This window comes from Pelobates fuscus, chromosome 7 (genome assembly GCF_036172605.1).
Source record: "Pelobates fuscus isolate aPelFus1 chromosome 7, aPelFus1.pri, whole genome shotgun sequence".
Classification (NCBI taxonomy): domain Eukaryota; kingdom Metazoa; phylum Chordata; class Amphibia; order Anura; family Pelobatidae; genus Pelobates; species Pelobates fuscus.
In genome coordinates, this window is record NC_086323.1 from 66,707,441 (window position 1) to 66,731,431 (window position 23,991).

The 23,991-nt window shown below is 41.2% G+C and overlaps 2 protein-coding genes across 7 annotated transcripts in view; one reads left to right on the plus strand and one right to left on the minus strand.

Moving 5' to 3' along the window:
• Positions 1–1,784, minus strand: part of KYAT3 (kynurenine aminotransferase 3) — a 28,101-nt gene extending 26,317 nt beyond the window's left edge. Inside the window, exon 1 of one of the 2 annotated variants that reach the window (XM_063427314.1) lies at positions 1,705–1,784. The gene's annotated coding sequence lies outside the window, so the exon portion shown is untranslated. The remainder of the gene's footprint in view (positions 1–1,704) is intronic. The other variant, XM_063427313.1, reaches the window with a different exon arrangement.
• A 260-nt stretch (positions 1,785–2,044) lies between these two features.
• Positions 2,045–23,991, plus strand: part of LRRC8B (leucine rich repeat containing 8 VRAC subunit B) — a 37,821-nt gene continuing 15,874 nt past the window's right edge. For 2 of the 5 annotated variants that reach the window (XM_063428363.1, XM_063428367.1), the window contains exon 1: positions 2,045–2,126. The gene's annotated coding sequence lies outside the window, so the exon portion shown is untranslated. Of the gene's footprint in view, positions 2,131–14,199; positions 14,218–23,991 lie in introns of those variants that run through there. The other 3 variants (XM_063428365.1, XM_063428364.1, XM_063428366.1) reach the window with 3 other exon arrangements.

Genomic DNA, 23,991 nt, shown 5'->3' on the forward strand with positions numbered 1-23,991 from the left:
TTCATGGCCCCCACCCGCCGCCCAGGGGTGGGGGCCGGGGGGGGGGAGGAGAGTAGGTCTCCTCCACCCCCCTTCAACCACTGTTGTGGCCAGAAAGAGTCCCTGTGGGTCCTCCTCTTCGGTCTTCAGCTGTCAGCTCAAGCCACTCCCACAGCAGTGCTGACAGCCTCAGCACACAAAGCGTGTTCACAGTGCTTTGTGTGCTGATAGCACGTCTGAAGTATTCACCCATGCGTGAATAAGTCAGACGTGAACAATGCCTTTATAGGGCCTCTGAACTCGGAAGTCCCTCTGGTGGCCGTCTGATTGACTGCAACAAGAGGTGTTCCAAGCTTCCAATGTAAACACTGCATTTTCTCAGAAAATACAGTGCTTACAAGAAAAAGGCTGCAGGGAGCTGTAGCACTCACCTGAACAACCTCATTAAGCTGAAGTTGTTCAGGTGACCCTTTAAGATTCCGACATTTCTGCATAAAAAAACTGATAACTGAATTTCAACTCCCAGAAACGACTGCCGTCCAGAGATTTATAGAACATGCTCAGTACTGCTACAAAAAGCTAAACGAACATGGCAAACCTCTAAAGGACTTGCTGAAGTGCTTCAGGGGTTAGAAGCATGTCTTCTCTTTTAATCCCTCTTTTGACTTTATAACAGGCCAATTTCAAGATACTGTTCTAAAGCTTCAGGGTTGACAGGTGGGTGCTCTTCCTCACTCAACTAGAGTTTTCATATAAAGCGGATATTATGCTTCCTCACTGCCAGAACATTGCGGAGACTGCTGCACACGCGCCCTGCTTCTCTAGACTCTAATGATGATCTCCCAGGGGTGGTGTTATTTGGATTAGATGTAACCTCTTTTTTGGGGGGAGAACAAACTTACATCTAAATAGTGTTTAAAAAATCTCCACATTAAAAATAAAGGTACTTGTTTAAAATGCCAGTGTTCCTTTTAAAGGGACACCAAGTGCCACAGCCACTTTAGCCCAAAGCTGTGGTTATGGTGCCGTTCTGGTTCTGTGTCAAACTGATTCCAAGTATTTTAGTTTTTTTGAGTGCCCGCCTCCCCCCACCCATAAATGTTGTATCACTCTGTGTCCATGAATAAATGGCCACATAGCACTGTTCTTGCACTGACTTGTGCTGACGTATTGCTGCGTGCACTGGAACAGATGGCAGGGCAGCATTTCCCAAGTACTGGACAGTGTCAGGAAGTAAGGTGTCGATTAGCACATTATTATTAATATTATTACTGGTATTAATATAGCGGCAACACATTCCGCAGCGCTTTACAATATTGTGAAAGGGGGGAAATATGACAATAAATGAGAAGATTACAAAATGTCGCAGGAACAATAGGTAGATTGGGAACTCTGTTCCAATGAGCTTACAATCTAGAGCAGCGTTTCCCAAACCAGTCCTCAAGACCCACTAACAGTCCAGGTTTTGTTAGTATCTCCATTGGAATAAACCAGGTAAATACATAAACCCTAGACTGTTGGTGGGCCATGCGGACTGGGTTGGGAAGCACTGATCTAGAGGACATGGAGGATCTGCCAGCATTATGGGAACACAGGGAGAGCCATGTAAGACCTACTGCACATACTGTTCTAACTGGAAGCTCTCTGTCCTGGGGGGCATTGCACTCATTAACCAGTACTGAGCACACTGCCTGGTACACACACACCCCCCATGCTGGTACTTACTGATCAAGCCGTGTACACTCTGGTTCAATGCTGAGTCCTGTCCACGGAAACAGCCAATCACAACCGCCCTTAGAAAGGCTGTCCACGCAGAGTGCCTTGAAGAGGCGTGCATCATCAGCTACTACAATGTACGGAGATCTGGATTGGCTAATATACAATGATTGACAGGTAAAACACCCAATGATCTCGCTCAGTCGGTAAACATGATCCAGAGGAATAGCGCTTTTCAAAAGATATTTCCTATTGGCTTCATGCCATTGGAGTGACAGTGCAGCTCACCAATGGTGTAAGGGCATTTTTGCCAACCTCCGCTGCTATTGGTCAGTGTTATCCTGGACTGCTGGCTTCTGTACAGTGAATAGGAAGAAGCTGCTGCCTGAGGCCAACAACAGAACCCTATGGATAAGGTGTAACTGGATCAAGTAAGTGAGCAGAGCTGTTATATTGGGAGCCTCCTATAGTGATACAGGACATTGTCCTTATAATGTCATACATTGAGCTGGAGCTGTGATTAGCATGATCTGAGAACTGTAACATTCCACATTGATCATCAGCATTATAATGGGAGTTCTGGGCAGAGATTTATTATACTAAATATTTTTTGGGATATGTGATGTATATTTGTGTATATATTGTTTTTTATATGTGTATATATATATATATATATATATATATAAAAATACTGCCCCCTCCCCCCCCACCCCCATGAATTTAATAAATTGACTGGCTAGAGATGAACAATGGGGTCATTGTTCCATCATTCTGATTTCTGGCTATTTATAGGGCTGTTATATGGCAACTGTGTACAATTCTTTTGTTTATGAATACTCATGTGATATATAATTTCTAGGAAATGGATTTCTACTAATGACTGAGAAAGTATGTTATATAGGATTATTTGGCCATTCTATGCATTATCTATTACAGTAACATCATACATGGATTTTTACATGTGATGTAGGTGTACCAGTTTATCCTGGTTAGGATTCTGATAATATTCCTTAGAATACAGAAATAATTAAGTAAAATAAGTGAATGTTACATTTCAAATCTATTAAACCTCCTCTTTTGAAGGAACACTCTGTAGTAGTTATGGTTCCTCGGGTGCCCTGGCACCATCTGTGTAAGTAGTTGAACTGTTTTCTAATGGTTTAACTTCTTGCTCTGGGCCTGCTGTGCTCTGCTCTCTACCTGAGCTAAGCCCAGCAGTGCAGGATTTAGCTCATTGGCTGAGAACTGACACTCAATCATTAAGCTGGCCCTACACTGTAGGACTTTATTCAGTAGAGCTAACACAAGATTCAAGCAGGAGCTTTCAGCTCTTAGACCAAAAGTGAAAAGACAGGAAGAAGTGCCCAATGGGACCCCATGGTAAGGCGTCAAACCCTTGTCTTGACAACTTGCATTGGTGGTGAGCACCAGGACACTTCTGTAGAGCAGGGGTGCACAAAAGGTGGGTTCCGAGGTTTCTCAGAACTATAACTCACATGATGTTTTGCATGCCTTTAGGATGACAAGGTATCGTGGAAGCTGTAGTTTTAAAACATCTGGAGATCTACTTTTTGGTAGAGGTTTTGGAGCTTGGAGTATTCCTTTAACCCCTTAAGGACCAAACTTCTGGAATAAAAGGGAGTCGTGACATGTCACACACGTCATGTGTCCTTAAGGGGTTAAAGCAGGGGTTCTCTACCCAGTCCTCAGGCCCCCCTACCTGTCCAGGATTTGGGGATTACCTGGGTGTGTCTAAGGTGTTTAGAAAAAGGGGAAAAAAACACCTTCGACTCTAAGGTGTTTTTTTTTTTTTTTTTCTTTTTCTAAATACTTTAGACACACCCAGGTAATCCCTAAACCCTGGACTGGTAGGGGGTCCTTGAGGACAAGGTTGAGAACCCTTGCTTTAAAGGGACACCCTAAGCACAAAAATCATTTAATCTTAAAGGGAACCTATACTCCTGAAAATAACACACTATTCCCTTCTGTCCACCCCCTTTGCCCTGTGAAAATTTAAAATCAAGATTACTTTCCTACTGTAATTTTCAGCACCAGGACTACTGTGTTGCAGCCTCCAGTGATGTAAGCAAGCATGCTGACGTCACCCACGATCTCGCCCAATCCAATGCCTTTCTGAGACAAGCGTGGGATTGGAGAGCGCATGTGCGTCAAAATTATGTGCTCTTCCAATCAAGTGCTGCTATCATCGGAATTTGATTCCCAGACAAGTCTGGAAAATGAAACGCTGATAGTGGCCACTAGATAGCCACTAAAGATGAATTCAACTCTACAATGTAAACATTACCTTTTAAAAAACTATTTTTTTATTTTTTTTTTAAATTGCAATATTTGACATTGCAGGGTTAGAATGACAGGACCACTGCACTGCATTGAGCAAGCGGTTTCCATCACTATAGTGTTAGTTTAATGAAGTATTTTGAGGCATAAACGCTGCTGTGGTGCTGCAAGAAAGTTAAAAATAAATAAATAGATATGTGCTCACTTTATTTCTGCAGCTCTAGCCACACCTCACCTGGCTGTCAATCACACAGTCTCCCTGCATACTTCCTGAAAAGGAACATCCACCTAGAACTTCTCTTATGTTCATTGTTAGAAGAGTTAATTTTATAACTTGCACAGGATGGGGGCTCCTTCTGAAAGCTCTGAAGCAGCTAATATCTATGCATTGCCACTAGATTCTAGTATGAGATAAGATCGGAATCGCACACAAAGACTGAAAAGCTTGCACATATAACCCATAGGTCATAGATGTAGAATGCACTGAAGAATTGGATCAATCAGTAGCGAGAATAGCCCTGTTTGTCTCATTGGTGTTAAATCATTGGACAGTTTTGGAGATGATTATTTGTGCACGGCTTTACCCTGTGGCTCTCCTTGCCCATTAACCTGTCTTGATTACATTTGCCAGTTCTTCCCTTTTCATTTTTTTCTGCGGGGGCGAGGGGGGGGTTCTTTTCCTTTTTTCCCTGGAGAAACCAAAAAGGAATATACTTAAATAAAATAGGATTTAGGTTTTTTTTTTTTTTTGTTTTTTTTTTTTTAAATTCTTTATTTTTGCGTGCATGAGTTTAACACAGATTTCTCCAATGCCACAACAGCGTTGGTAAGAAATATTAATAAAACAAGACATTTCTGTTACATGGCATTTGAATATACTGCACAATTTTTTTGTAAATAGTAGCAGGCATAGAAAACAAGAGGAGAAGAGTTATGATTTAAAGGCTAGACATGCTATCTATATGCATATACTTTGAGGCGTGATGATGGTTAGATAGGCATGTGAGACAAAAGAGGTAATTCTTCTTATGTTGATGATTTGGAGTTTCAAAGTATTACTGACAAGCTTGACAATATAGCATTAAAACTGATTGGACATACGCGTAGTATCGATTGGGAGTTTAACATTTACGTGCCATGAGGAGCATTGCTAAATTGGTGCGATAGGGCAGTAGGTTATAGGCACGTTGTTGATATTGAAGGGCATAGCTAGACCATAGCACTGGCTTGGGATAAGTGGGAGCGTAAGATTAGTGCCTTAGATTTAACATTTGGTTGGTTCCGGTATGGTGAAGTGACCGGGTTTTAGACATGGGAACATCAAAAATTATCAAGTAGTATTGTGTGGTTTATAAAGCATATAAAACATTTTAAACCATGCATTTTAAGCCGCTGAGCATAGGGCAACGATAAAAATACCCCTTTAGTTCAGCTCTGCTGACCGGGTGGCCGCAGGGATAGAGGCTACTGCAAACCTTCACCCTACGCCACTGGTGTGTTGAAGCAGATAGTCCATTTCGTGGCTCACTGGGAAGATGTTGGTGTGCGCTGGTGGGCTGTACAGGGATGTGGTGATCCTCCAGCCCCAGACTGGTGAGCAGGCCTGCATCGCTGTGCCACAAACCCGGTGTCTGCCAGAATCCGAGTTTCCTCCACTTGAGGGAGTGCTGAGGGGTCTGGCGCTGTGCTGCCGGTTACAACGCTGGGACCTCGGCTGCTGTGGGAGATGCTGTCGGGCTTTAGCCCTGATGGCCTTCAGACTTGTTTTATTCTTGCCGGTTCTATTACTGGTCGCGGCTTGCCGGTGTTCAGGGCGTGGGTGTTCCGTTCTGGGCATTTTCTTGGCTCCGTGGGTCAGTGTCAGGCCGTCCCTGTAGGTATTAGATCTCCCGGTGTGTTTTTTCAAGATGGCGCTCCTGCAACGCCGGCCTTTCGGGCGCCTGGAGCCTGTGAGAGTGTTGGAGGTCCGCCGTGCGGTCACCCGGACTGGGCTTGGTAGCTTGCCCTTTGTCTGGGTCGTCAGGTGGGGTGGTCGCATGCAGGCTGCCAGTTTCTCCCAGAAGGAGTTGAAGATTGCGGCCAGTCGGAGCTCCGTGGCCGCTGCGGTGTGATAAGCTTCCCCAGTCGCCGCCATTTTGAGGGCCTCGTGTGTCGAGTTGCCCCTTTCTGGTACAGGCTTAGTTTCAGTTTTGCGGTGGGGCTGTGCTGGGCTACCCCTGTTGCCCAGGGGAGACCGGGATATCCCCCGCCGGTCCATAGGGGGGGGGGTTGGATGCATGCGTGACTGAGGGGCTGTGTGCATCGTTGCTGTCGGGGTAGGATTTAGGTTTTTACCTCTTTCTACAAACAAAAAACATACTGAATCTTGTTCCACAACAGAATTATTTTCAGTCATGTGAATTGTTTAAAATACCAGTTCAATAGCACATTTTGCAGATTTTGGTGTAATAAATCATTTTGGAAGATTTATGCAAATTATGTGCGTGTGTACATTCAATTCACAGATTACCAGTATTATATAAACTGCTGTTTTTTTTTTGTTTTTTTTATCACTAGCTTTCTTTAATATATAATCTCAGTAGTTATAGTTTATTTGTTTTAAATTGCATCTTGCTGCATCCCACACATCATTTTATAATTTGTTCTCTAGGTGAAGTCTACACCTTTTTATTATTATTTTTTCCCCCCTCTGTTTGCCCTTATGTCTTTACTCTGCCAGTAATACAGGTGACCTTAACACACATTACTTGTGTAAGATCTCCCAGTAAAGCGAGAAGGCAGGTAAGTTGTATTTAATCTTAGAATGCCAAGGAAGGCCAAGCAGGCTGTAAACAGACAGAAAGTAAATAGGGACAGTGCGGTTTGAAGGGAGCACAGAAGGTCAACGTAACAAGTAAACAAACAGAGGACTGGGATAGCAGAGGACAGCAATGTCTAAGTAATGTCACTAACTTCTTGTATGATATGATCAGGAACTCACACAAAGACTGAAGAAAAGTTTGAAGACTTGTAAGCCTTAGTGCACTATTATTGATTTTTTTTTTTTTATAATTCTGTAAAAGATCCAGCATAAAAAAAGTGACAACAAGCAAATAGCAAGTTGATTATACTTGGCTGGATTCAGACAAGCGATGCCAGAAGGCGTGTGACAATTGACGCAGAAATAAAAAATAAAAGCACATAAGGCATCAGAGAATGCGAGAATCACCACGTGTGGCGCAATAGGGCAGAATTAGAGCAGTAACAGTGGCATGCCACTGCAGAATGGGAGCACAGATACTAGGTAAGAGCATTCCTGTGGGATCTCAAGCAACCCAAGTAAAAATAAAAATCAAAGCTCTGGCAATGGCAAACTGAGACCAACAAACTTCATAAAAGAAGGGTAAAATAAATAAACCTGGTCACATTCTTTGTTTTTGTTTTTTTGTATTTTTTTTCTGGATGATGATAACTTATATAATTTGCTCATTCATTTATTGCAAGTCTCACCGTGTACCCACTATTTATTGGCTAATGGTAGCCACCGTCTTCAAATACATATGTTTAGTATGCAACCACCATATAGAATAGCCCTCTGACTTGTACATTTAAATTAATTTTAGTTACATGCGCTGAAATGGAAAAGACAGTCTTGTATTATGGTTTATTTTGTTTCATCTCATGGTCACATAAGATGCCAGCCTTTCTCAATGTAGCACATTGTTCTGAACGCAGACAGTCAGGAGTCCGTCTCCCTGTCTGACATTTGCTTGGGTTTTTTTTTTTTTAGACCATAGTACTGCCCTAGGGGCAATTGTACTTTGTACAATTTGTACTGCATTGCACAACTATACTTGCATAATTTAGCAATCTTTGTTCTAATGCAATGTTTCTGTAACCCCTCAACTGGAACACATTTAGATCCCTGTACCATTTTATTGAATCACGATAAGATGGAAACAAACCATTCATATTCGGCAGACCCCACGCAAAAGCTTGCAATATATTGTTTGTTTTCTTTAGGAGTACTACTACCTTCTCATCTGAAACTTGGTGGAGTATGATAAATGTGTTTTTTTTTATTTTTTTTTTTTTTTATTTTATATATATATATATATATATAGGCACTTTTAGTATACATTATATTGCTACTGAAGAATGGCTCATTAAGGTAATATTGCAATTAAGGAATAAGCGAAGGCCATGTATGCAATTGTAGGTCCCTATCAAAAATATTCTATAGACTAAATGGAATTTCATGACAAAGTAATCAAAATACTTTACGTTCTATTGATTTAAGATGATTATGACACTTGTATGATTAAGGCAAGCTGATATAAGCAGGGGACTCCACTTAGAACACAGCATATTTATTTACCACACTGGCACCCTATTTTTAAACTTAAAAACAAAAGAGATACACTTTCAGTATATGGGGAGCCCAATGAATGGAGCTCAGTACAAGTGCCCAGCCATGGTAAGATCATATGAAGACAAACAACATTTGCAGAAGTGGTAAAATAAAAAATGAAACAAAACAAAAGATAAACCACCATGAAACCTTGCCATCTATGATAACTTTATGTCATCGTCGTCCTCTTCTTTGCCAGTTTAATATGCATTTTATGAACGGCTACAACATGTTGGCTTTATATGAATGATAAGGTAACACCTATAGCTCAGAAGATGAATTCATTGTTTATTTTTCCTCTGAGAAATCTTAAGCCAAGTTTAAACAATTTGCATGAACATTTCTCTAGCATTCAAACTTTTGTGGTTTTATTCAAGTGAATTGCAAATTTTTGACCAAAATTATAGATGTGGAAAAACTTGACTATTAAAGCACAATTTTTATTTATTTATATTTCTGTGTAGTAGTGCTGGTGAAACCTTCCTATGTTAATTACTTCAAGATCCAATTTGTGGGGCTCTATGCTAAACTATTTGTGGATGACTTTATACCTAATGAAATGATTCTAAACCCTCTGTTGTTGGGGCAGCAGCTGATTATTTCCAGAATGCCAAGGACTTCGAAAGAGACGTAAGCAAAATCAAAGCCATTAACATTAACCACAATTTTAACCAGAGACTTTCTGTCACTTTGTGCAAGAGAACATAACTATTACTATAACCTTTATCTAATTCTGCAATTTATTAATCATTTACATCCAATTTCTGTTCCATGCATAAAAAAAGAAAAATAAATAAGCTAATTTTTGTTATGTTATATATATGATTCTGTGATCTTACCTTGTAATATGTTATTACGGGTCTTGGTTATTCTCCTAGCTGAGGTTCTGCTGCTTGTCTTTTGTGACAACAGGTGTTCTCCTGCAAAGGTGACATTCCGTTTTGGTTTTCTAATTTCTGGTCCAGCAAGTCTCGAAGAATTTCTGCCGAGATGTTTCATCTAAATCTCCTGCCTGTAGCAGTTTTAGCTCCTCTTACCTGTTTGTCAAGGTTTTCTGACCGTTCCAGTTCTTCTGAAGCTCTCCAAACTTCTTCTGTAAAGGGTTATTGGATCAAGTGTGAATTGTCAGAAATTTTATAATGCATTTCAACTTTTTAGGACAGAACAGTCAAACTGAATGTCTGTCTGGATTTTTCCATTCAGCTTATTTTGGACTAATATTTGGAATTCCCTTTCAGGTTTTTAAACCTCTGTGAGTAACCCTGTTCTGCGTTTTATTGCTAATGCTGTACATCATTGCAGGGACTTTCACTTGAAGGAACACTGTAGGGTTAGGCATACAACATGTTAGTAAAGGAACTGCTCTGGTGTACCTATTGTAACACACAGGGAAGAGGGAGACAGACTCACACTAAGCTACTCGAACTGGAAACCATAGGGATTCACTAAAAAAATACCTATATAAAAGTCAGATAAAAATCACCTTAAAACTAAAGTGTGTAACCAAAGGTCCTGCTTGGGAGGTTGAACTGTTGCTGGTAAATGCGGTCTGTGTCTTGCCTTTGCAACCTGCAATATATCAGACATGCTCTGATGAAGTAGGGCGCACCTCCTACGAAACGCGTTAGGCAGATTGCAAAGGCAAGACACAGATCGCATTTACCAGCAACAGTTCAACCTCCCAAGCAGGACCTTTGGTAACAGCAGTAACCGGCATCGCCTGTTTTGCACGTCTCCGGGAGTGAGGCTCCTGTTCGGAACATGCACTCAGAATCACGCCGTCCTCACCGGCAGCCGGAATACCAACTACTCATCAACAGTATCCAGATCCATCCTCCTATAATCCGAAGGTTCTTGCTGGCATTTTGATTTACTACAGTCTGGTAATGCACCTGTGAACTGTCTCTGATCTATATTTTAATTATTTTTTTATATGTTTAAGGTTTAATAAACTGGACTCTTTTTTTTTTTTGATTACATATCCAGTTTACGTTGCTTCAATTCATCACGATCTATTATACAAAGTATCTGAGCCTGCAGTTCTATATACTGTATCGCTTAGCAGCTCGATATTGTTATCTTTTGTCTTTGATACTATTAAGTATATTATTTTGAAATGGGTATCATCCCTCTACCCCCCCCCCCCCCCCCCCCCCCCAACTTCATTGGGGATCGAGATACCCTTTTTGCACATTTTGGTCTAAGGAGTCTATTCCATCATCTTGTGGTTTACTTTTAATCACATCTGTCTCTATTTATTTTATTCATTTATATCTATCTTTTTCACATATTTTATACCTGTATTTTCACCCACCCCTCCCCCCCCTTTTTTTTTATCACCCACTGCACTTTCCATCTACTTCTATTGCTGCTCCTTTACCTCACCGTTTTTAGTACTTAAAGGTACAGCTTTTAATTTTAATTTTTACCTTTATTTTTATTTTTATTCTTCTCTCTATCTATATTTTCAACACCTTAGGCACAATATCCACTTATTGCATTTCCACCATATTATATACCTATTAGTTATTTTTTTATCACATTTTTAGCCATTAGTCACTAACCAGCTCCTGGATTTACACACTTTAGTTTTAAGGTGATTTTTATCCATACAACATGTTAGTGTTTTAATATCATTAGTAAAAAAAACACTTTATTTGCCTTTCTTTCCACGTCGCGCCAGTCTCTCTGTCGTCATCCCGCCATTGCTGGAAAGTATTGGGGGACTAATGTGCATGAGCAGCAACATCCATCTGCGCCAATTGGCATTCATTGATTCAATGCATCTCCATTGTGAGCGTTCAGCGACTCCATGCAGATTGTGGAGATGTTGAATGTCAGTCCGGCAATCTTTGCAGGATGGAACCCAGGAACCCCTTCTAGTGCCCGTCAGAGGCGGCATTAGTCAGCAATGAAAACACTGACACTGCTGATTCTGCAAAGACAGAATCTTTACCCTAGAAGCACTTCGTAAAGCCTTTTAACTTTGTTAGTCCTATGCTCCTTTTTTAAATATATAGCCTGTATGTAACATACATACATACATACATACATACATACATACTGTGTCTCATGTATTACAGGAAAATGTAATAGTTGTTTTATCCTAATAAACTACCCAGTAAGTGTTTTTTAGAAATGTCTCCAGAACCTAGACATTATATTTCTATAGTACATGTGCGTTTTTTGATCTTCGTTTCAGAGCCTGTCTAGTGTGTCTAGCTAACGGAATCTTTACGCATGTTTACACAAGATCAGTGGTTTTATATCCAAACACTCAGCACCTCTCAGAATAATGCACATTATTTAAAATGTGCTGAAATATTATCTGTCTTGTTACAGATCCACATGTTTCTTGTTCGGTTCAGTCTGCCAAACTAAAGGATTTTTATTTTCGATGCAGCTAATATGAAATAATTGGGATATGATCCATACAGGACATGATTTTCCAGTAAGGTAGAGAACTTATGATAGTCTTTGGGATTTGTTTGACACACAGTGCTACCTTGATGCTAGTTATCTAAACAGAATGAAATAATCTATTACTATTCTAGGTGGCATGAATAATTCAGACCAGGGACATGGCTTCCATTTACATACAAGGGATGTACACTCTTTCAGCCTAATTTTAGGTCTATGGACTGTTTCCAGGTGAGACTTATTTGTTTTATTTTTTTCAGTTTTGGATCTTCCTTGCAGTAATATTATAGATAGTTCAGCATATTTAAAGGAACACTATAGTCACCAAAACAACTTTACCTTAATGAAGCAGTTTTTGTGTATAGATCATGTCCCCACAGTCTTACTGGTCCATTCTCTGCAATCAATTGGATGTTAAATTACTTTAGAGGTATAACCCTCCTGCACTGTGAATTGAACTTTAATAACACACAGAAGGCTCCTGCAAGATCTAGCAGGCTATTGGCAAAGCAGGAGATAAGAAATTCTAAATTAAACAGAATGTACAATAAAAGAAGTTTAAACATTAGCTCTTTCTTTGCAGGTGTTTAGAAAGACTATGCAAGTCACATACAGGGAGGTGTGACTAGGGCTGTATAAACAAAGCGATTTAACTCCTAAATGGCAGAGAATTGAACAGTGAGACTGCAAAGGCATCATCTATGCACCAAAACTGCTTCAGTAAGCTAAAGTTGTTTTGGTGACTATAGTGTCCCTTTAAGTTTGCAGTGAAAGACTTCATGAAAAGACCATATGATTTTAGATTTTGTCACCGGTGCCGTGCATTCTGCATGCGATGTCCATGCTTTATTAGTAATATATCCGTGGATTTTGCTGGTGAACATTGTATGTGCACTTGTGAGGTTTATTCACACATTGACGTTAGCAGTTTAGTGATTTAAGGGACTCTCCAGTGCCAGGAAAACAATCCGTTTTCCTGGCACTGCAGGACCCCTCCCTCCCACCTCCCAATGCCTTCAGTCACTTACCTCAGACCCCCGCCGATGTCCCTCGGCGGTGGTTTTGGGTCGCCGCCGCTCCTCCCAGTCATTACGTCGGCCGGTGGGCGAGACTGATCCCGCCGCTGGCCGCGGAGACCTAATGCGCATGTGCATTAGAGCTCTCCATAGGAAAGCATTGAAAATGTTTTTCAGTGCTTTCCTATGTGGAATTGAGCGATGCTGGAGGTCCTCACACAGCGTGAGGACGTCCAGCGACGCTCTAGCACAGGTTTTCTATGCTATGGACAAGGAAGTGCCCTCTAGTGGCTGTCTAGTAGACAGCCACTAGAGGTGGAGTTAACCCTGCAAGGTAATTATTGCAGTTTATAAAAAAAAAAAAAACTGCAATAATTACACCTGCAGGGTTAAGGGTAGTGGGAGTTGGCACCCAGACCACTCCAATGGGCAGAAGTGGTCTGGGTGCCTGGAGTGTCCCTTTAACCCTAACAGACATAACCATTCAGTGTCTGTTTATCTGTTATTTGGCTTTAGAATCAAGCTTGTTCTGCTCCATATGTCCAAATATTTTATTATGTGCCTTCTGCTTTTGTTATATTAGCAGAATGGTGTGTATTTGTGAATTTTGGACATGACACTATTTTGCCAGGAAGAACATGCCGCTGAAATGTTCTAGTAGTATTTACCTCTCAGTCTCTGAATATTTATTGATTTTCTTCATCTCCGAATACCATGTACTCTTCTCTAATTGCTAATGACTGTGGCAATATGTTCTCTCAATACAATTAGCTCCTTTAACTACATAATGAAGCACATAAAAGCTGCATTTCCATACCAGTCTTATCCTGTTGGTCTAGCTAGAACTTGTGATAAAGTCTTATCGAGGCTTGTCAGTCGCTTTAGCAGAGCTCTGCAACTTTTTAACCCCTTGAAAACTGAAACCCTAAAATGTTCACGTCATCTTCTCCTTTTATGAAGGCTTATTACACAGACAACTTAGGACTTTCCGATTTAGTGTGTTATTCTGTGTTTAGTAGAATTTAGCAAATTTGCAGCATAAACATGGTCTGATTTCCCAAAAGGCCAAATAGGCCTTTGGGTGGCACCGACAATGGAGAGATGAAAGATCTCCCTTACTGGCCAGCCCATTCTCCTGCCATGGGGCTGGACCAACTGGGTAGACCAAACTAACCGGATTTGCAGAGTCAGTGCTCTTGTAGAGAAGGTGCCTCATCAAAGCTCTACCTCGCCTGCCAGGCTGTCCTGATACTTCCATTGTATCGAAGTGTTATTGTGGGGTACCAAAGCAACACTCTGATACATTACCCCCGGAAAGAGTTGTCTGAACCCACCGGAAGTGGAGCAGCATCCCCACTGGACCACCAAAGATCAGGATTTTCTCCTCTCTGGCCTAAGGTAAGTCTCAGGGAAAAGGGAATCAACTTGTTAGGATTTTTTTTGTGTTTTTATAATCATTTTTTTAATGCCACCTGCTGGCCACTACAGCCCATGTTTCCCCCTCAACACACACAACAGCTCCCTTCTCCTCCCCAACCAACACACACTACAGCCTCTATTCCCCCCACGTATACACTACAGCCATCATCTCCCACACATAGTACAGCCATTATTCCCCTAAACATACACACTACAGATGCAACATACATACATCCCCTATTAACATGCTCGCACACACATACTACACCACAAACAGACCCATCCACACACAACCCCACAACAGCCTCCCTCCCACACATACAACTTTACAAGCATCCTTGTCCCCCATACACACCGCCATACAAGAAGCCTCCCCCACATACACAATCCCAAAAGCAGCCCCCAGAAACAAGCAACACCACAAGTAGCTTTTTTCACAAAAGCAACACCACAAGTAGCTTTTTTCACAAAAGCAACACCACAAGTAGCTTTTTTCACAAAAGCAACACCACAAGTAGCTTTTTTCACAAAAGCAACACCACAAGTAGCTTTTTTCACAAATGCAACACCACAAGATGCCATATTCACACTCTCAACCTCACAAACACATATACCACAAACAGTCACCACTCACATCCACACACCCTCTCCCAACCATGTCCCACTTATCCAACCACCCCCATTCAATCATACCCTAACCCAGGTCCTGGGAATAAAGCAAGAGCTGGATATCTCAGGACGGCCTTGTTTTGCTGGTGATCCTTGTATTGACACCTGCTTCTGTCTAGCACTCTGCAGAAGGCTCCACATGCATTAATACATCTATACTGTCTGGATTGTAATAGTCTTGTTCTGATGTTCTGTCATTATTATATTAACTATATTCTCGTCCTGCAGGAAAATGTCTAGGAGTAAAGCCGGGATAGCAGCCTGCGTTGCACTCACCCACGTATCGACATTTTACATAATTGTCTACACTGACAGTTGTTCAGGCAGATATTCTAAATGAAATTATGTAATTTTTTAATATACATTTTAATTAGATTTAACTGAAAATAACATCTGCTCATCTCTGTGAAATGCTATGTCCCATTGGAAATGAATGTTGGTGCATGCATTGGTTGCACTATAACAACTATGAACCGTTTTAGTAGTAATATGTCAAAACTAGATTTTGAAGTCCCTTGGCGTGCAGGTCCTATTTATTTTTTTTTCTTTAATTGAGGTGTGTATGTTGCCGCATTCTGCTTGTTATTTATGGGTGCTGTAGTTGCTTTGTTGCATTAGTTTTTGTGCTTATGTGGGCCATACTGTATAAATGTACAGGAGGGGTTTGTGATATTAGTCGCCGTATTCAATGTGGGGTGGTCTGATATACCTTTGACCCTATTTCGTACCTGTACACTCTACCTGCATGTTGTATTACTATACAAAAATATTTAAATAAAAAAATAAGTGTCAAAAAATTATGATACTATGAATGTGGGTTATGTATGGAGGCTGCGTGTGTAATTGTGTGTATGGATTGTATGTCGTTTGGTGTGTGTATCTGTGAGTCTGCTTGTGGTATTGCATGTGAGAGACTGCTTGTGTTTTGCCATGCCAGTGCCCCTAAATATTTCTTGTAAGATTAAAAAAAAAAAAGGAAAACTCTTAAAAATGGCTAAATAGGAGTAGCTCCTGTTACACACCCGTGAGGAGAATACATTTTTCCCCTCACCTTCATACCAAACCAAACAATCAATTATCAAGATATGATCCGAATAATAGATGGGTGGCACACTTAAATAGAAAATGTTAGCATGCATTGATTGCTTACCCCCTTTATAAGGACAGAAGATAGACGTAAGTCTTCAGCAGAGCGTTACCTGACCGCAATCCTTCATGGTGGCGACCATTTTAAAAAGAGCATTTGAACCTGGAAAATACTACAGCCAACTGAGGAAGCCCACATCAGTGAAACGCGTTTTGGCATATCAGAACTGGACCTTAGAGACTGATAAGTGCTTGATATTTGATTTTTTTTTTTTTTTTTTGTAATTCTTTATTTTTGCGTGCAGGGAATTACATCTGATCTTACAGTGCCACAACAGCATCATCAAGCAGTACAGTGTCATGCAACATGAGGCATTAGTATGGCAGGCTAGGTCATTGCAAATTTTTTAGTTATTGTATAACGGGAGAAGCATAGCATATAAATCAGGGTGCGACACAGTGCTTAAGGTAGCTGGAGATGGGGTAACTAGATTCTCAAAACGCACTGGAAGCGTGCTGGTCTTCTAATTAAAGGTGCATCGCCTCTGAGTGTCACCTGGATGTTGCCAGCCATGTTGGGGCGATCGTAGAGGGGGCTAAACACATATATAGACATCATGCTAACATTTCTCACCAGATTTGGTGACATACATAATGTTTGTTTAGGCAATATATGGTAGGTCGCAAAATTAGGCGAAACAGTGGACAGGGCTTGTCATTAACTTATATTAAGTATGTTCACTTGTTCTGCTTGTTAGGACAGGTGAGGTACATGTTTAGCTATGACACAATATAAAACCGCGCATAAAACAACATATGTTCTGTGCTAGGCCACTCCATTCATATTATGGTGAAAGGTATAGCTATCAAGGTTTAGACAGGTATAAATGAAACCGCATGGGCAACATATCTCAGCTCAACAAGAAGTGTTCGTAGCTGCAGGTGATGTAAAAGCTGCAGCTAGTGGGATTGTGCTGCAGAAGTCCAGTAGGCTTGTGAGGCCAGCTCTGTTTAATGGTGTGAGTCCCGGGTCAGCCGATTCCAGTACTCGGGAAGCACTGAGGGGCTGTGGTCGAGTCGCTTGAGTGGGGGACCTGGGCCCGTGTTGAGGTCTGTTTTTCTGGGTCACTGACCTGAGCCCTGACAAAGTCCAAGTCCTTCCCAATAAAGTGGTAGCGGAGTCGGATTGGGGTCTTGTGTTGCCACGTGAGTAGGGGCAGCGTGCTGGCAGATGCCCTGTGGCCCTCCAGGGCGATGATGTGGCCTGGGCTGGCCGAGGTCTTCATCCAGTCCTGTGCCCTGTAGGCGGCCTGACCTCTCACTCATTCAGCCTGGTTTTGAGTGTTGCAGCGTGACGAAGGCAGACTTCTTAGGCGTCCCTGGAACCTACAGCAAATGTCCTTGTTTAGCCTAGTTACGCTGCCCATGGATTTCAGCTGCGGCATGAAGAGTTCATAGGTGCTGGTGCCCCTCATGGCTGGGCCGTCATCAGGCGCTGCAGCCCCGTTGTAAAGATGTATCGGGCAGAAATCTCTTATTAGAGTGTCACCTCTTGCAGGGTCGGCCCGCAGGCAAGTTCCTTTGAAGGGGGAGCGGTGTGGGCTGTTTCGGTGATAGGCCTGTGGTGGATCCGGTATTGGCGCCATCACTTTTAACATCCGCCATCTTGACTGCCGCGTCCTGGTGTCGGAGCAGGGCGGCCCTGTTGCTGCGCCTTGGGTGATCGGGGCATGCGATGGTAAGGACCGGGATCACCCCCCCCGGTCCAGAGGGGCGGGGGGAACGGGGCCATTTCCCGACGGGTCTGGCCTTGGCTGAGTACCGATGGGCAGGATAGTGGGGCAGCGGCCGTCCGCCCCACTCACCGCCGGAGTAGGCCTTGTTGTGCCAGTGAGGATTCTTCCTCCAGGGGACTGAAACCAGGCAGGCCAGCCTCTCCCTGGGTCCGGTACTCTCCACCCGATGTGGTCCACCTCAGCTGGTCGGCTTTTTGTGCCTTGATATTTGATTTTAATTAAATTGATATATATTTTTTTTATTATTCATTTTGTTTAATGAATATCAGTTTTTAGCACTCCAGTATGTTTATCTATATAATATGTCCAGATTCTAACTTCAGCATTTTTGGGCTCTAATGAAGGTGAGAGTCCTCCTTTTAACACCTGTAGTTATTTTACTACCTTCAAAGATATACTGCACCATTATTTTTCCTGCTTTTTCTGACTTGTCCCGAGAGAGGAATTCGTATGATGAAGGTGAGGTGCCACCTATATGAGAACCACCACACTTATATAGAGCCTTAATTCTCAGGCTCTGTACATTTTATTTAAGTACAAGTACCATCTGCACTAGTGTTTTTGTGTTTTATCCCCTTTTTATGTATCCAAGTACACCAGGATTTCCATACTTGTATCAAAGGTGTAAGCAATAATTGCATGCTGAGATTTACTATTTAAGCGCTCCACCCATCTATTATTAGGATTATATCTTGATAATTGTTTGTTTAATTTCTTGTAAGAATTCAGATTTTTTTTCCCCCTTCATTTTATATACAATTATTTTTAAGCCAATATATAAACACTGAGAAGTTAATTTTTAATCATTTACCTACCATCCAACCACACCGTTCAATGCATTGTCCTTTCTGTCTGCCTCTTTCCCATCTTCTGTCGCTGTAAACATAACTTGTAAACGTGCCTTATTTTAGAAAGTCACATCTTACTACTTTCTAAAGTCCCCTCCTACAGGGACTGTCATGGGAACCATGTATGCACCATGCATCACTTATTACATTTTATTATTATAGAGGTTAAGCATAGCCATTGTTACCCATGGGGGTCTATTATACGATGCATGGTTGGCCTCTAAAGTCACCAAGCTATGATGGCTAACATATTAATGAAAATGGGTAGATTGGTATAAAAATAAGGTGTTCAAAAAGTTGAAGTTTCTAGGGTGTAGATTAACTATATCTCCCTTGATGCTCAGCTAGCTAAAAGGTTAGCAAAGGCACACTGAATGTGTAGCTTTTCAGCAGCTGGTTGGCTACCTTTGGGCCATACCAAGTCTAGAATAAATAGCCAGTTAATCGTTAAAAGGCATCTACGTTAAAATACGGGTGTTCTTTATGGAATACGTGTCACGGTTTGGAAAGCGGTTTCCACACAAATAATATACTTTATATATAAATTTATCCTATCTTCCATTTATTTACATGCATTTGTTTTTCCTCTGTTGAAGGGGTGGGGATGCCATCTCATGCAGTAAATGCTTTTTTAATATGTTTCCCGTTTGCCTAGATATACCCTTTCATGCTAAATACAGTATTTGCATTTTGATTCTGAAGTACAAGAACAGAATGCTCTGTCTAAAATAACTAGTGGGGCCAGCAGACATTTATGAATAGGGACTCCATTAGTTATCTTTAAAAGCCTTGTGGCGGATATGTGTCCACATGCCATTCAATATGCTCTTAAGTGTATGTTTAAAATGCAAATTAATATTGAACTCATGGGTATATGCTTTTGATTGGATTATAACCCCCTCATGGCTATTGCATGGAAAATATGTGTGTGTTGCACATATCTGTTATAGAGCATCACAAAATGTGAGTAGGGGGTTACTAATTAAATTATTCTGTAGTACAATACATTCACTATAATTTAGGAATATTAGCATTATATGAAATGCCGCCAAGTCAAAACCTAAAGTTAAAAGATTTTTATATGAAATTAGATGCACTGTGTTTTGTATTGCGTAAGCATCTGGATTGTGCCATCTCAGTCTTTTGCTCTCTCACACTCACTCTTGCTCTCTATTAAATATATATATATACTTTTTTTGTTTGTTTTTTTTCTTCAAGTTGTCACTGCACTCCGGCTAAATCTGGTGTGTGTGTGTGTGTGCGTGCGTGCGCGCGCATATATTATTTATTTCTAAAATATTTTACCAGGAAAGATACATTGAGGTTTCTGTCGTTTTCATATATGTACCTTATTTAGAAAGGTCCATCTTACTACTTTCTAAATCCACCTACAGGGACTCTCATAGGAGCCATTTATGCACCACGAGATATATATATATATATATATATATATATATATATATATATATATATATATATATATATATATATATATATATATATATATATATATATATATATAGAAAAAGAAAATAAGATAGCACTCCCAGGACTTGTAAATCAAAAGGTAAAACTTAACTTTTAATCAGCTTGCAAAAGATCGATGTTTCAGTCTGTTAACCACAGACTTTCATCAGGACTGGTGCACATGCTGTAAAAACACACATATATATATATATATATACACATACATATTAGCAATCAACTTACCCACCACCGAGATAATTGCATCTCCCTGTCAGCTCAGTCCGGGTCTCCCGCGGGTTCCGCTGACGTCAGTGCGTGCGTCAAGATGACGTCATCACGTAGCGCCGGCGTCATTACCGCAACACGTGACCACCCGTCCGGCAGCATCATGGGGAGGTTGTTGCCATGGAGAAAAGCTCCATGGTAACAACTAAAAGCAAAACAATACACAAAAGGCTAAAGAGGCAGAGATAAAGATATATCGATGACATCTTTATGTTGGTTACTGGGTCCATATCTGAAGCAAAAGAGATGGTCAGATCTATCAATTCAAGTACCGATAATATCAAATTAACGGCGGTGATGGATGAAACATCTGTGGATTTCCTAGATATCAGAGTATTACGTGAGGGGATGAGCTTGGCTTATACTCTATATTCAAAGCCGACGGACCGCAATACAATACTCCAGGCCAGCAGCTTTCACCCTGGTCCATTGAAAAACTCACTGCCCTATTCGCAATTCTTGCGTGTCTTGAGGAATAACTCCGATTCGAAAAGAGCCCAAGAACAGTTAGGTATGATGTGGGATAAATTTCGACAACGAGGATACACATGCCAGGTATTACAGAAAGCTCTTGATCGAGGGTTGGCTACAATTGACACTCCTGCTCCAAAGACACAGAGCAACAGATTGATTTTTCCCACTACGTTTACTACATCATCTCTTAAATGTAAACAGATTATTGAGGAGAATTGGAGAGTACTTAAAAATGATGTGACATTACCTCCAATATTTCAGAATCCTCCCATGTTCTGCTACAAGAGGAATAAAAATCTGAGAGATTTGCTAGTCAACACCGATCCATTTCACTGTTACACTAAGGGAAGTACTCCACAGAATCTGGGATGTTATCGCTGTCTAGGATGTGTGACGTGTGGACACATGATCCCTGGAAAGACGTTCACACATCCTCACACAGGAACAAGTTTTCGCATTCAACATCGATTAACATGCACCAGTGACTTCGTGATTTACAAGCTGACGTGCCCTTGTGGCTTAACTTACATTGGAAAAACGGATTTACCATTGAGGGAACGTATCCGGAACCACAGGTCCAGCATCAGAAGAGCATATAGGGACCATAAGTCGGAGTTACCGGTAGCGAAGCACTTTCTTGAACTAGGTCATACTTTGCCTTCTATGAAGCTAATGGCTATCGATCATGTCCCTATGCCTAGGAGGGGTGGCGACCGCAAAAAGATGCTCCTACAACGAGAACTGTTCTGGATAAGGACACTACAAACAGTTCATCCTCATGGACTAAATGAAAAATATTCATTATCTGTGTTCTTGTGATTTGCATTGTATATAACCTGACGGAAACTGATATAGGAGATGCGGGCTCTACCCTTTTGGTTAAGCCACCTCCCTGTATTTTCAGTTTTGAAGATGGTTATTCTTTTCCCTTTTTTGTTTCGGTGGCTACCAATACAAATAGAACGATGTCATGGGTGCCCACTTTCCTGGTGGAGTCACCACATGAGTTCTTTACTGTGGTATCCATAATTGTCTCTTAATATGTTGGACTTTAGTTGGTGATATGTTAGTTACACCTTGAGGCCAATGAGGAGGTATACTTTGGAGACCGGATGAGATGAAGGTGGGTTAATGATGCCCACCCGGCGGGATAGGCACATTCCCTTGACACCTCATAGATGATGGTACAAAAGTTTTAATTATCCTCGTTAAGGTTTGGTATACCTTCTTTCCTATTTTCTGGCTTGTTTGTTTTGTCGTGATGGGCTGCTTTATGATTTTTTACTGGGGGTTGTATTATTCAGGGATATCAGCTGTGGCTGTATATATGCTCCCATTTTTGCATTATATTTAAGAGGACATTTTCTTACCCCTCTATTTAACTAGTAACTAACATAATAATCCCCTCATACTTTGGCATTCATGTGTGCTGCACCTTAAGAGGTATATCCACTACAGCATTCTTCATATTAATGCATCAATAATGTCCATACTCCTAAAACTCCCTATTTAACAGGGATATATGCTACATTGGGGAGTTTCTAACATGTAATTTTGTTTATACTGTATTTCTACTGCCTCTTCAGCCTTTTGTGTATTGTTTTGCTTTTAGTTGTTACCATGGAGCTTTTCTCCATGGCAACAACCTCCCCATGATGCTGCCGAACGGCTGGTCACGGTTTGCGGTAATGACGCCAGCTCTACGTGATGACGTCATCTTGACGCACGCACTGACGTCGGCGGAACCCGCGGGAGACCCGGACTGAGCTGACAGGGAGATGCAATTATCTCGGTGGTGGGTAAGTTGATTGCTAATATGTATGTGTGTGTATATATATGTGTTTTTACAGCATGTGCACCAGTCCTGATGAAAGTCTATGGTTAACAGACTGAAACGTCGATCTTTTGCAAGCTGATTAAAAGTTAAGTTTTACCTTTTGATTTACAAGTCCTGGGAGTGCTATCTTATTTTCTTTTTCTGTATTTTGCTGGACAAGCACCGGGCGAACATACCTTGTGAGTGGAGTGCAGGATTATTTTCCTTGATAGATAGATAGAGATATATATATATATATATATATAATACAAAAAATACCGGCACTCAAGGGTTGACAGCACATCAAATCTTCATGTCTTCGAAATAAATGAAGATTTGATGTGCTGTCAACCCTTGAGTGCCGGTATTTTTTGTATCCTGTATCATTTAGCCACCAGAGCACCAGGTATTTTTTCTAATTATCTCAGTTGGAGGGCAGGGGCTCTCTGGATGGATATATATATATATATATATATATATATATATATATATATATATATATATATATATATATACCGTATAAGCCGAGTTTTTTAGCACATTTTTTGTGCTAAAAAACCCCAACTCGGCTTATACTCGAGTCATAGTCTGTATTATGGCAATTTACATTGCCATAATACAGACAGGGGCTGTGGGGGCTGCAGAGAGCGTTACTTACCTCTCCTGCAGCTCCTGTCAGCTCTCTCCTCCTCCGCGCCGTCCGTTCAGCACCTCTGTCAGCTCCCAGTGTAAGTCTCGCGAGAGCCGCGGCTCTCGCGAGACTTACACTGTGAGCTGACAGAAGAGCAGAACGGACGGCGCGGAGGAGGAGAGAGCTGACAGGAGCTGCAGGAGAGGTAAGTACAGCTCTGCCAGCCCCCCTCTCCCCCCACTGAACTGCCAATCCCACTGGACCACCAGGGAAGGAGCCCCCCTCCCTGCCATGTATCAAGCAGGGAGGGGGGACGAAAAAAAAAATAATTAGTAATAATAAAAAATAAAAAAAAAATAATAATAAATAATATTACAAAAATAATAATAATTAAATTAAAAAAATTAAAATAATAATAAAAAAAATTAAAATAATAATAAATAAAAAAATCCCCATCCCCCACCAAGGCTCTGCAACACACACACACACACACACCACTCATACACACACACACACAAACACACTGCATTCATACACACACACTGCATTCATACACACACACTGCACTCATACACACACTGCATTCATACACTCACACTGCATTCATACACTCACACTGCATTCATACACTCACACTGCACTCATACACACACTGCATTCATACACACACTGCACTCATAC